At 42.8% G+C, this 10,733-nt stretch overlaps 1 long non-coding RNA gene across 1 annotated transcript; it reads right to left on the minus strand.

Annotated features, from left to right (window-relative positions):
- Positions 1–917: 917 nt before the first annotated feature.
- On the minus strand, positions 918–7,444 carry LOC119398806 (uncharacterized). The gene is made up of 3 exons (XR_007416733.1): positions 7,410–7,444; positions 5,311–5,375; positions 918–1,013 (listed from the first exon to the last, which is right to left on the minus strand). It is a non-coding gene; the product is annotated as an uncharacterized LOC119398806 (long non-coding RNA).
- Positions 7,445–10,733: the final 3,289 nt, after the last annotated feature.

Raw genomic sequence — 10,733 nt, forward strand, 5'->3', positions numbered from 1 at the left:
AGCGCAGCTTAAGAAACTAGGGTCCTTAGAATTACGTAGGTATGCATTTTCTATTAAAGGAACACACCACCTAATAGCTAGTGATGTTGCGCCTCAGATATGCGTGACATTTACTTTTTGATCGACAACGTTCACACTTGCGCTTCAGATATGCGTGACATTTACTTTTCGATCGACAACGTTTACTTTTTGATCGACAACGTACCATTTCAAGATGGCTGGCCCTTGGGCAATTGGTTCAACTTTGGCCGAGTGGCTGAATCGAGTGACGTGCCGACAAACAGAAAGACAGACCAAAATTTCTCTGTTTAAGTATCCCAAGACTATCGTGTTTAAAAGAGAAGTGTTCAACCAGGGCAACGCGGGTGTCAGTCTCTTCTCTGTCTCTATACCGTTCCCTCGAATTACTAGCCATTCTCTTTGTTTGCGTCGACAATGCTCTCATGCCAATGACGCGCCCCCTGTTGGCTCAAATGCGCGAGAATTCACAGTAAGAATATATCATTATACAAGTTGTGAAGTGCTTACTAAGACATTTAAAAAATCTGATAGCGTTAAAATGGTTGATTGTGTAAAATGTAAACCTCTTAAAAAGCGTTCACGAATGGCGGTTCACGTAGACCGCCTGATGATTTACAAGGTAGTGGCGAAATTGAAGCCTCCGAGGAGGGCACCAATATTGGGATAGCAGCCTCGCATTTACATGCACAGCACAATGAAAATAGGGGTTGTTTCGAAATCACTGGTTACGCAAGAATTATGATACTGCCGCTCTTATAGCAACATCAGCGATCTAGGGAGTCTTCTAAGACCACTTAGCTTCTCATTAATTCATAGTCACAGTGACACATTAGCGAGTACTCTTAACTTACCGGAATATTGACCTCATGTGTGTCAATGTACTGAAATATTCTTACCTGAATCATTCTGTGGTGTACCCATGACAAAACATGATGGATGAGCGTAAAATACGTTGTATACTCTTGATATGTCTTGGTCTCTGGTGCCATTTTCTACATAATGGAAACACGCACAAGCACAGTAACCGCCATAAGGTTGCTTTTTACTTTCAATGAACTATTAGAGCAACTGCATTACCGCCATTAAATTAGGAGCCGCCATCAAGAGCTGCAAATAAGTTTCACTATAATCAATGTTTTCTTGCCCTGTACGCTTAGCTTGCATATTGTAAAACATATCTTTATAAGTACAGTTTTTTTTGTTACCTCGAATCAAAGAAATAAATATCTGATTTTGAGCAATTCTGATCAACTCTACGAGTGATCCCATTCATACTGTACTGAAAGACACTCAAGGGCATAAAAAAGAAAATTTGCTTTCATGAAGTTTCCACGAAGGTTCGCACTTTTTCTTATTATACCGAGGCATTTTTCGGACGCCATTGGCATCAGTCTTAGAATTCTCTTGAACAGCTACATCTCATTTAGCTTGTTCCAATTTATTGTGGTCTCTTTTAACATCGCTATGAATGCCGTTCTAGTTATCATGCATTCCGGGGTCAAGCTGAAGCATCACGTGTAATGTTGGTGTATGTTGCTATAATGGACAATGTCCACTAGCGACAACGAAGAGCTTCGAATATTTTTTTCAGGTATCAGGTATACATGTTTGCCTGTAATTGCCAACAATTGCGGAGTGCTTCATTTCCAAAGAGAAAACATTGAAATCAGAACAATCACAAGAAAAAGACAAGCAATAAGCGGAACTTTTGGATTACAAAAGATTTGGATAACACCTTGTTCATGAGGTTTATGCTAGAAGAAACTATCTCCGTCTTGGAAACTGCTTCAACCTATTCAAACAGATCGTCTCAAAATGTACACATGCATCTGTATCTGTCAAAAAGTTTGTTACTGAGTCAAATGATGTTGAGGAGCTAAGCTTTGTCATTTACTTAAGAGAAATTTCTCCTCTGAAGATGGCGCTGAAGGGAAACGTCGTTGTCGCACGTCCTATGCCAGGCGCAAGAAGACGGAGATCGCTGGTGCCATCTACAGGACACTTTCTGTGCGGACCCAGTCTTCATTCAATGCCTGTCTGGTGTATTGTGTGCATTAAGGCTGCAGAAACTGTTGCATGCGAAAAGCCGTCTCAAGTGTGCATCTGAACGAACTGTTTCCCAGAATTGCTTTCGTCAGGAACAATACTACGATGACTGCAAATATACATATGCAGAAATTTGCACTTTAAAGCCAAACCTTGTTTTTTTCTGTCAATTTGATGTTTCCTGAACATGCGAGAACACAATTAAAACAAAAAAATCATTGCAATGGCAACAATAACTACATTCTTCCTCAATAAATGATTATTCACAAAAATAATACCACATGTTTTTACAGACAGAGTTAGAGCACGCAGTGGCCTTTAATTCATAAGGACATTAAATAAACTCGAACGTGGCTTTTTTATTGCATTTCCATGTATTGCATTTTTATGGACGTGCCGTCACTTATGCATTTTTGGTTTGCGTTGACATCATTCTTGGCAATAATTTTGCTACGAAGCGCTACCGAAGATGAAGAGGGAGATGACATGAAAGAGGACGACGTTCCATGATACCCTGCGGACTTGGCTCCATCTTGTGTACCTGGCTTTGGCCTCCGTATATTCCTAGTAAATATTACCTTCGACGTCTTTTTCTCTCCGTAATATTTTGGTGGAGAATGTGGGTTCTCCCAGCTTCAACATTCACGACGCTTCTCCGCAGCGGACGCTCCTTGGCTGCCTCTGCGATGCCTGATCACGACGACAATGAATATCAATTGGAAACATCAACGACCGTGCCTCGACCAACCACGCCGCAAGCAACGGCGCGGCAACCAGCCGCTACTAAGCGCACCGTCGTCCTGAAACAACCGCGTGACCCAGGCACATTCTCTGGCACGGACAACACTGAAGTCGACGATTGCCTTTAGCTCTACGAACGTTTAAGCCAATTGTTAAACTAATGCGTGGCCACACTCTGGAAAATTTTAGAAATTCTGAGAATTATAGACGCCTAACAAACAAAATCTGAATCTACAGCATTACTGAGCAATGTGCCGTATTTGATTTTTTTTTTCATAAAGTACGAGCAGCAGAACTGCAATATAACAATCTTTGGCAATAATACGCTGCTCGTAGTATGCCGAGAAAATTTTTCGGACTCACAGATACAATATTTATTTTGTAGGATCTCATGAAATTCCCATTTTCGCGCAACTCGTAAGAGAGTGGTTTCTGCTCAGTGGGAACTTCCGAATTTTTTTACGAAGGCAAAGCTTTTTTTCGCTAGATTTCAAATGGTATCATGGCCATGGGGACTCTACCCGCAAAATATATTTTTTGAATGAAATTAACGGGTGTCCGCGGACGTGCAACGGCGTTCTTATCTGAACACAGACTTCAGGCATTGTTCAAATATAACAAGTATAAAAGCACGTAATCCGTTATGCTGGTTAAAATGGGAAAATTCTCCTGACTGCCGAGCTAAAATGAGCTCAATATATTCTATAATTTTAATCGAAATTGAGAAAGTATTTATTACTCGGGTTTTTCATTGTCTTGTTGCTGATCCTAAATAGCAATTTATCTTGTTTGCGACCTTCCTTCAGTGGAAATCCCAAGTGCCCGTTCATGACATGCATTTGGAAACCACATCTGTGTCCTTCAGGATTCTGGGATTGGGTTGTCGTTTATCCAAAACAGTAATATCATGCGCGTTTATTGCATGTATCTAGATACTAAAGTATGGCCCTCGGATTTATTCCCATGCAGTTCTCGCAGATGTGTGGGTTTTTTTACACATACAATGTCATATTTACCAGCGCGAAATAATTATTTGTCACTGCTTACGACTACCGTTCCAGCCCGCTTTCATTGCTCAGGCGGCCGCAGTGACGTTCGATTGTGTCAGATATGTTTCTATTGATAAACCGATAAAATGATTTTGGACATCAGTTCTTCCACTGTAAGCTTCAGTATTCATTCGACCGCATAGGCGACTAAATGCCAGCGGGAAAATGAAACTTACTTGCGTATTCAATAGGAAGGACTGCAGTATGTTTCTTTTTTTAAATATTTCTGTGATATCTCTTTCCAGAACAGAACAATTGGAAATCACGGTTCTAACCATAAGGACCACGCAATGACAATTTCATGGGTTGTTGCTTTTATGGGACCCGTAGAAAATAACGCGTATTACCATAACGGATAGCAATATGCGTTGCCTCTGGCATTCGAGACACTCCGAATGCCAGCCACCTTTGAAGCATTTCCTGTTTCGATGCTTCCTGAGCGCATTTTCTCAAGGTGAAAACTTCACCGCAAATCAGCTAAGACAAGAGAGACCAGGTGAGCACTGGCGCTTGTGTTGTGTATTTTCGTGGCGTGTCGTGGTTTGCGCTGATATATTTACCTTAAAAGCTTATGTTCCTACAACGTCAGGCTTCGTATTCAGTGCACCCTGCTTACTCTCCAGTGTAATCTTCCCCTCGTCAAAGGCACAGCTGCTAGCCAACTTCAACGAAAACAGCCTCTTCGCGTTAGGTAATTGTAGGTGCGCAATGTACAGTGTTCAATTAGCCTGCCCTTGTTTTGTTTTGGTTTGCCTGTTGCCCTGAACAATTTCACAATAGGTTACTAAATTTTTGGCACCGTTCATCACTGTTGGTTACTTCCATGTCCCTTCTGGGAAAGTTGTATACTTACCACTAATTGCAATTACTCAATGCGAACGTGAATGACTCGCTCTGAAAAACTGCATGATTCTCGGTTTTTCGCATTCCTCATGCCGGAAGCAACGTGGTTTACAGAATAGACGTACGTTAAACATTGCGTGAAATTATAAAAAAAGCATTATATGTCAGAGTATATTTGTTTTTCTTTCTTTTTTAGGATTTGTCTTGTATAATATATTATTATTATTATTATTATTGTGGATTGCCATTAATAAGCATTTGGTTTGATTCATAGTGGCCACACTGCCTTATGTGTATTTATAACTCGGTGCTCCAGGAGCAGATGAAATAAGCACGACATATGAATAAATATGTATGTGTGTATCTGCGCGTAGGCGCAATTTGGATGCATTCAGTCTAAATGAGTGTATAGTTTGCGGTCACACTGGCACGTAAACATATGGTATAATAGCAATGCGCCCTAAAGAACCGCCACCGCTGTTTGATGTACATGGGGGGACGGGGTCTTTCGTCAGGTGCAGTCAAATGTAGCCCTCCCTCGCTCTTGATTTGCCCATGAAACAGACATTGATTGACTGATTGATTGATTGATTGATTGATATGCACTTACCCATCAACGCTGTAACACCAATGGTTGGTACTTGATTTTTGCGACTCACTCTATAGGTTGTATTTCTGCAAAGTATCACACAAGAAAATAAGTTTGAACTACATCTACTCGCTAAATATTATTCAAGCACAAAGATTTCTGCCGTTACTCTAATAATGATGTCGGCCACACAATAGCTTAGAACAAAAAACAAAGCAAATGTTGGCGAATGTGGATTTACTGGCTCCCCAAATTGCCTATATTCAGATCATCTAGTATGCGATTTAGTTTGCTGAGATAGCATAAGGTCTTCAATATTGCAGTTTTTATTATTTCACAAACTTAGTTTTTGCGCATTTCTCCTAGTGTTTGCTGACAACCAATGCGTTTTTTAAACATAACCTCTATTTTTTATAACAATAGCTGTAACCGTGTCATACTTTCGGTTTAGGGTACGCAAGTTTGGTTTAACGCTCTCAATCTATGGTGAACGAACCGATGCTTAGGAGGTCATCGGATCCTACTGAAGGATCCAATAGTTCGTAGCCGAAGACACCCGCTTCAATGCATAAAAAATTTGAAGAGTTATCGTGGCCCTGTACTGCAGCACCTATTAGCGACACGAGTACACAGTGACTTAATTTGGTATGTTTCCGGATCACCCTGTTAAGCGCCGGTACAACTTGTTCAAAAGCTTCAAAAAAAATAAATTCAAAGGAATGGAGTTGTTGTTATACAGGGGACGTGGTGGCATGTGGTAATAATAAAATTATAAAAATTATGAAAATGAAAAAAAAAACGAACTAAGATGTAGTTAGTGAAAATATTCAGAAGAACATTAATCAGAACATTCATAAAAATAAAAAAGTATACATGTAAATGGTGGAAGGGCTAACATTAAGGTACGTCATAAAAATAAAAGCGTATAAATGAAAATGAAATACAATTAGACGAAGATAGAAAAACCAATCAGTATAAACGCTTCGGCAAGCCGCTGCGAAGTTTACAGTTGTATCTTAAGTGAAGAGTTGCATTTTAAGGGGACAGCCCTTTACGCCTCATCAAACGACCAAAGTGACCAATTTTGAATTGTTGCATTTGTAGCCTTCGGGACACAGCTACCATTGGCAGAGGACACGCATACGGTCTATGTACCTGGACGTTCAGTGCTTTATCTTTACTCGCGGAGTTTTAGATGTGAAGCATCTTATAGCGGAGTTCAATCCGGTGGTGGTGGTGGTGGTGGTGGTGTGCGGCGTGACCACTGCGCATGTGCAAGCCCTCTCCACACACCTCCTCTCCCTCTCGACTTCCCTCCCCCTCTCCACTTCCCCTCCCCCTCTAAACATTCCCTCTCCCATTTCCCCCTCTCCACTTTCTCTCTCCCCTTCCTGTCCACATTTCCTCTCCCTCTCCACTTCCCCATCCCCCTCTCAACATTTCCTCTTCCCTTTCTCCCTCTCCACTCTCCATCTCTTTCCCCTCTCCCCTTTCCCTCTCCACATTCCCTCTCCCCTTTCCCCTCTCCACTCCCCATCTGAAACGCGTGCTCTACATGCCGAAACGCTGCTTCGCATCGCCTCATGGTCCCCTTTAGCGGGAGATGGTGTGACTTCTTTACAAACATGTTGCTGTTATTTGGACACGCTGGAGCTGCTGGGAGTGTCAGCATGCGTGGCCGTAAATTTTAACTTTAAATGCAGATTGTGGTATCTTTAGACATGAATGACCAGCAAAGGTAACATATTTTCTAGTTAAAAGCGCCCGTCGCATGTCATGAAACCTATACTCCTGGTGTAGGCCAATTTTCGCTCTATACCTCAATACACTCAGCAGCATTATTCGACATTCCGGCGGCATCATTCAGACTCTCATTTGTGAAATATACCGAGAAAGTTTGATTGAGTGCCAACATAATGTGGCTATGCAGCGAGACCCACAGACCCGGAGCGCGCGAGCAATAGTGCTGCTGCATATAAAGGTTCATGTATAAACCGTAGCTAAGCCATAGTGTATAACGCTATGGTGCAATAGTTGAATACTTTATATCCGTGTTTCTTTAGACCTAATGAAAAGTTCTCATAGACATTATGCAAGGAGAAGCACAATATTATACACACCGTACTTGCCATGATCCACGCTTTCTTCGACCCTGAAATTAACGGAGCAAGTGAAAATACGTCTACACATTGTCAACTTTAGAATGTGCCTCCCGCATTTTACTGTACATACGCCGCAAGTACTGCGCAACGCTGTGAAATGTGTTTCATCGTAATGAAAAACAAGGGTTGACTAGTTTGCTGTCTTGCATTGTTTAGCCGAACGCATGTCTTCAGGTAACGGATAAGATACTGACCTGCAGCTCCAGTTACTGCAGGTTGACCAACTGCGAAGTGCGATCACCACATACATTCAGCTATTAGCGTGCCACTCCCAGAATTCATTCGAACTTCTAGAGCTTGAACTTCGGAAATATTACAGGCCTACCGGTGGTACTACTGGCCTACCGGTGCTGGTAAACCAGAATAGAACGAAATCTCAGAAAACAAGAATTAGCTCCACATATATAATTCAATCTAAAATTTTCAAAAATTTGCCACATTTCACTTCGGACCGCTAGTAGTTTTCACAGCGCTGCTTCACGGTGATTCACGACATGCGACATCACGAAAATACGTGGGGACCTTTCTTCCTTTGCCATGGTTTTTAGTTGGGGTTGCGGATTCAACGCAGACGCGGATTATGCGCGAGAAAATGCGGTATCGACGTAATCTGTTCCTAAACATCTGCATACGGAGATGCGCGTATTCTTCAGGCGCCGGAAGCCTCTAGCGCACCTTGGTCCAGAACTGTACAGTATCGCGATTCAAGAATGCCGCGATAGCATCTTAGAAATTCCTCGTTAAGTTATTTTAACTGTGCTAACAACGACGTTCAAAAGAAGAGGGAAGAATACTGGATGCGCACTCTTAGAGATATTTTTGAAGATCGGTATTTTTGCATCGAGATACATTTGAACAATGTATTTGCATCTCAGCTGTCAAATAACTTTACGATGTACCGAATGTACCGCAATACTGTGCAGGTTACGGTTCTCTGATTGCTTTGGTTGTAGGAAATGAACGGATACGCTAGAAGGAGAAAATAAAGTTTTTTTCTGTTAATAGAAGCAAATGCGCGTCAGGTATGGCGCGAAAGGTTCCTCCAATGCGAAAACTGGCACGTGTGGTTAGGCGCCAGAAGCCGCTGATGGCACATTGGCGGACGCAGTACTGCTGGCCTCAGCCGATGAAAGTCGCTGTCTCTCAAGGCCGGTGCTCCGCCGGTAATCTTTTCCTGGTTGCCAACCATTCCGCTTTTCTTGTTTGAGACCGAACCGGCGTTGTCTAGAAGACAGCCTATTTGAGAAGCTGCTGTTGACCAAGTGCAATTAACGCAACCAAGGCCAAACCACTGTTAAAGCTGCCCCTCTGTCGGTGATGATGACTTTTGGGACACCATGCCGCAGCAGGATGTTGTATGCAAAGAACTTCGCTGCCTCGCCGGCTCTCCCATTGGAAAACGCTTTACTTTCGGCGTAATAAGTGAGGTAGTCTGTATGGACTAGAGTACACTTGTTGTATGCTGACGTCGAAAAAGATCCCGTAAGGCCATCCCGATCTGCTGGAACAGTCGGTAAATTGGCGCGACCGGTTGTTGCAATCCCGCTGGCCTTCGCGGTATCTTGCGTTGCTCACAGACTCGGTATGTGCGGACGTAATGGGGGACATCGGCGTTACGGCGCGGCCGATAATACTAATTATTCTTGCGAACGTGCGCGAGTAGCTGAGGTGACCAGCAGTCACGTCGTCATGCAAGACCTGGGGAATCTCCGGACTCAAGGCTGAGAGCTCAACAAGAAAGTAGCTTGCATGGTGTGCCGAGTTCTGTGCGAGTACGCCGATTTGCGTGCAGTACAGACAATCCGCGTCTGAATGCGATCGGGAAGACATCTGTATTACCTTCTGGGTACTCCACAAGGCTTCGTGATGATGGTAAATAGGTGTTTCTGGCACGAGGGCCCCTTTTTGCCAAAGAATAGACAATGATACGATAAGTTGGTTGGAAGGGCTGTATATTCTAAAAAAAAACATGTATGTTCTATTAATGTGGTAAAATTATGACAATGTTAAGCGAGAGTACCTATGGAATTTAAATACGCGAGGTGATAATCAAGGCAAGCCTAATACGTAAGCTTATGTGGGCTTTTATAAGCAGCACTAATGCCCTATTCGATCCCTTGATACCAAGGGTCGGGAGGCACGTGCAGTAATTATCACAACCACAGCAGCATCAACTGAAATGATCGGTGATATGTGTCTCTTTTAGGTACTTCCTGCAAAAAGGGTGCATATTTCAAAAACGCAACAACAGATCTCCTGCTAAAAGGCGGATCTTTTCCAAGGAACATTGCCGGATGAAGAGAAATGCATTGTCGATATGCCTGCGCAAAGCGTTTTTTTCCTATAAGCTTCTGCCTCACGAACTGTCCGCGGCTGATCTTATTTAGCATAAACAGGGGGATCATCACCAGTCAGGAGATGTGAGTGTGTTTTAAAGGTTTGTCCTATTCTACGTCGACCGAAAATTAGCTCAATATGTCACATTTTTGTTAGTGGTGCCACTCTTTCTATAATGGGCTTAATAAGGCGAAGCTTGTTAGTCGTTTCATTATTTCACATTCACTGCGAATGGTATCTTAGTTTGTTGCTCAAGAAAGGCTTGAGGTCTAAAGCAGAAACCAAGGAGCTGGTAGATTTCCTTGCGTTTGATGTTGAATTTCGCCTGCAAGCAGGACCCCTTCAGTTATTCTGAGCCCAGGCATCCAGCACAAGGTAATAGACTGGTATGATTACACGTTGCACATAAAACAGAGTAAAGCTCATTCAGTACTGGATTCTTATGATTAGTAAATGACTATATTTCTATTGACGCTTAAAGGGCCTAAAATATAACAGATCTAACAGCATGTTGTTAGGGAGACTCGCAAACTCGGTGTGCGGAATGTGCAGTACTTTTTGCTGCGTTTTATCTAATTCCTGTTTGTTATGGCAGTTGAGATACGCGTCGTCTGCAGCGAGATCCAACAGGTTGTTTCCCTTATCAGATGTAGTGACGCAGCGCCGACGATGCGTTATGCGGAGGGGCATTCGCTCGCTCGGAGACCGGGTGGCGCGTTCTCTTGTGCGGCCCTGAGTCAGCGGCGGGTTTGAGAAACGTTTTTGCAATTTTAATTAATTATAGCGAGTACTTGTTGGCTATTTCTGTTAACTACATTATTTTAGACATTGTTTGTTAGTTAACCCTGTTTTGAGCATTGCTGCTCTTGTTATGACCTGTACTGAGCGCTTTCCTGTGAGCGTGATCACCCTACCTAAGACGCGTGCATGAACGACAAGCGGGTC

This window comes from Rhipicephalus sanguineus, chromosome 7 (assembly GCF_013339695.2).
Source record: "Rhipicephalus sanguineus isolate Rsan-2018 chromosome 7, BIME_Rsan_1.4, whole genome shotgun sequence".
In the NCBI taxonomy this organism is placed as follows: domain Eukaryota; kingdom Metazoa; phylum Arthropoda; class Arachnida; order Ixodida; family Ixodidae; genus Rhipicephalus; species Rhipicephalus sanguineus.